The sequence below is a fragment of the Ischnura elegans genome, chromosome X, assembly GCF_921293095.1.
Source record: "Ischnura elegans chromosome X, ioIscEleg1.1, whole genome shotgun sequence".
Lineage (NCBI taxonomy): Eukaryota > Metazoa > Arthropoda > Insecta > Odonata > Coenagrionidae > Ischnura > Ischnura elegans.
In genome coordinates this window covers 68,418,483-68,421,985 of record NC_060259.1, presented here as the reverse complement: position 1 = coordinate 68,421,985, position 3,503 = coordinate 68,418,483, and the positions used below count along the sequence as shown (strand labels likewise).

At 36.3% G+C, this 3,503-nt stretch overlaps 1 non-coding gene across 1 annotated transcript; it reads left to right on the top strand.

Moving 5' to 3' along the window:
* The first annotated feature begins 1,891 nt into the window (after positions 1 to 1,891).
* Positions 1,892 to 1,963, top strand: Trnad-guc. The gene has a single exon. It is a non-coding gene; the product is annotated as a tRNA-Asp (tRNA).
* The last annotated feature ends 1,540 nt before the right edge of the window (positions 1,964 to 3,503 follow it).

Below are 3,503 nucleotides of genomic sequence, written 5' to 3'. Positions count from 1 at the left end.
CCTCCCGCTCCCTACACTCTTTATTATCTGCGCACGGAAAAATTTAGCTCCATGCTACCTACCATGTCTACATCGTAAAGATATCTCCAGATCGCAATGGAAAAAAAACCGTAATGAGAGTCGAGTCGATTTGTGAATTAAGTAATTTCAGATTATTCCTGCTTATCCTCCACAGAGGGAGCAAAAGAAATTTATAAATTATTCACGTTCACTCATGTTTGAGAAAAAGTTGAAGTAGATAATACGTATGCCGACCGTTAATTCAGAATTTTTAAGTCGGAGGCATCCAATTGCCCTTCCACCAGAATCCCTAATGAGTGGAAAGGGTTGGAACGAAATGTGTCGAATTCAAATTATTCGCGCACAATGCCAACGATTAAGATATCTTCCTCACACTTCAGCAAGACTTAAAGGTATAAATTTTAATAGCGTGTGTTTAAAACGTGCTCTCACCCTGGCTCATAATAGTGACAGCAAGACTGACGTCAAAGCCTCGCTAAGTTAGGGCTGCACAAAAAAACTCGCCGCTCTAAACATCAAGTTATCTGATACATGCAGAGATAATTTTTTATTCATAAAATATCCTTACCATTTAATGCTTATACCAAGCCAAAGGTCATTGCGAAAGAATATCATTAATCGAATCACCGAGGTGAATCTTCTGCAAACGTTTTTCGGCAATAACTTTGATCCTATTATCATTTAAAGTTAAAGAATCGTCTCTGTACTTGCAGAATTTCACAGTTTATTCTCTATTAAATCAAGGCGTCTGGCTCAAAGGTATGAGAATGGCGAACTACATGCATACCATCTAGGCCATATTACTAAAAAATTTCCGACTGAAATGACTTCATCATGATTGTACATGCAAAATATTTTTATATGAACTACTTCTGCCTTTAAATATAATCCAAGTATTATGAATAACCAGCCTTTTAAAATAATTTGATACACGTCTTGTACCGTCTCATTTTTCGCACTATATGCATAATAAAACCGGTGAAAATAACGGCATTGTGGATGAAACACTGATTGCAAACATGATATGACCGAAAAGGGTAAAGGTTCTGTATAGTAAAGTGTAGTCTCATTGATCATGCTGCTGGGATTGTACGTGGTAATTTAGACAACTGAAGGTAGTTACTTATTACAAAATTTGATCTTGGATGTGATTATGCAATTGATAAGTAATTGATAAGTAATGTTAACCATAGGAATGATAGTAAAAAATAACGCGAAATCCAGGCAAGTTCCGTTTCATTGGATTAAACACGATTGGTGAACACCAAAATAGTGACGGAAAATCCGATTTCGATATTAATGGAAACTCGATTTTTAATGGCCAAATATCAGGAATACAGGAACTTTATATAGAGTCATCTTCGATTTTCGATGCAAACTCCAATTTTCAACTCCGATCTTGACCATTTCCTTTAATGTCAGCAGCGTGACTACTAGCTTATGATGACGTGTTCCTTCTCTTGAGAAAGGCTTTTCTATAAGGCCGGTAAAATAAGTTAGGAGCTCCCTCGATCATCAAGAAGGCATCTTCTTCAGTAGATCTTTCTTAAAAATTTTAGTAAAGCCGAATGGATCCAAGCGGTGATTCCAATAATGTGCGAGCATTTGTAAATTTTTACTACCAATAATTCAAACATGTATGAGCACATTTTTTTCTACTACTGAGTAGTTTAGTGGTTTTCGAATGAACAACAAACATTTTTTTGTTCAAAAGTTTTTAGAAAAGTTTTTTGAAGTGAAAACTTCTTTAGCGGCGTTAAGCACTTTTGCGGGATGGGGAAAAAGCATAGAATTCGCGTGAGCGTCACCGACCCGACACGCTACAGCGAGATATACATTTCTGTCTTAAAATTCGTCTCTTAGTTTTACATCCTCGGTAGTATAGTGGTCAGTATTCCCGCCTGTCACGCGGGAGACCGGGCTTCGATTCCCCGCCGGGGAGGATTTTTTTCTCAATCTTATACAATTAAAAAAAATTTACAATGGATATTTCAACTACGCAGGCTGACTAGGTATAGTAAATAAACTTTGTAAATATATTGTTAATATATAGACTGTTAAAGTCTTTTTGTTTTAAAAATATTAAAATTGAAAATAAAAATCTATAGTGTATATTGTATAAGTTCATTAAATATAAAGAGCTCGTGCATGAACGTAGAGAAGAGCGTACACGCTATAAAAATACAGGTCAGTACAATTTAAGGCAGTTTCTTTTATGTGCATAGTGAACAACTATAGGTTTAAAGCATATTAAATAAAAGCATATTATATTTTAATGTATAAATGATGTTACTTTCTATTCATAGACATCGTATTTTTAATATATATTTAATAATAAACAGTTTGCTGAAAAAAATAATTTCAATCTTTGTTGATAAATGAGTATCACTGGAAAAATTAGTTCTTTAATAATATTAAATCTATATAAAAAATAGATGGATAATAATTATTTCAGTTTTCACTTCTGTCGGCCAGTCCCACGACTGTCCCGTTTTTTTACGATGAATCGATCAATTTTTAAATTTAGTTTTTTGTTGAACATTCGATCTTTTCATTTCGTTAAAATCGATTTTTTCCAAATGCTCTCAAGTTAGCCCGAAAATGAAGTTTCGCGGATAAAGGTAAAAAAAATTAGTATTTTACACATAAATTTCATTAATTTTCATTCATCATGAATGTTCAAAATTTCAACCAATTCTAAAAATAAAGTCATCAATCTTATCAGAAAATGGAAAGGTTTAGAAATTTCAGGGCGAAATATGGCTAACCATATGTGCCATTAGATTGTCGCGTCATAGGCGAGTGGTAGATAATGAGTGCGCGCAGAAAAATGAATGGTGGAAAAAACTAAGTGATCTCCTCCCGTTTTTAGCAAGTGCAAATCAGGAACGCTCAGGTGGCGGCGGTGAAGCTAGTTTATGGAGAGAATATGGGTAGAGATAAATCTCTCTAAGAGTTGACAGTGATCATGCAGAGGCTAGATAGGACACCCACGAAGTACAAACAAGCATGGTATTAGGAGGAGGCGACCGACAGCTGAGGTCATTTGCGCCATGAGGAAAGAGAGAAGAGAAACCCGTCGTCGGCATTAACCTACTCATAATGAAGGGCGCCAAGGGGATCACGGCATAACGTCCCATCCGACGGACGGAGTACTACACTTAAAGAAGTAACTGCCCTCCACATGGCACTCAAGCAGGGATTGGGCATCCTCCGCCACCGCCCGGATTTGATCCTAGGCTATCTGGGTGGGAAGTCATCACCCTATCCACCCGATCTCCGACCCCTTCTCCAAGAACAATCAACTTTGTACGCAGTAAGGCTGAAATCTGCTAAAATCCTCACATTTTTTCCCAGAAAAAAATTCTGAAAACTTTTCAATTGTTTCACGATATCAAAGCAATCCGTAATTGATCGATAATACCCAAATAATCACTCTCTGTTCCTACTCCTTAATTTAACACAGTGATCCGTCGTACAAA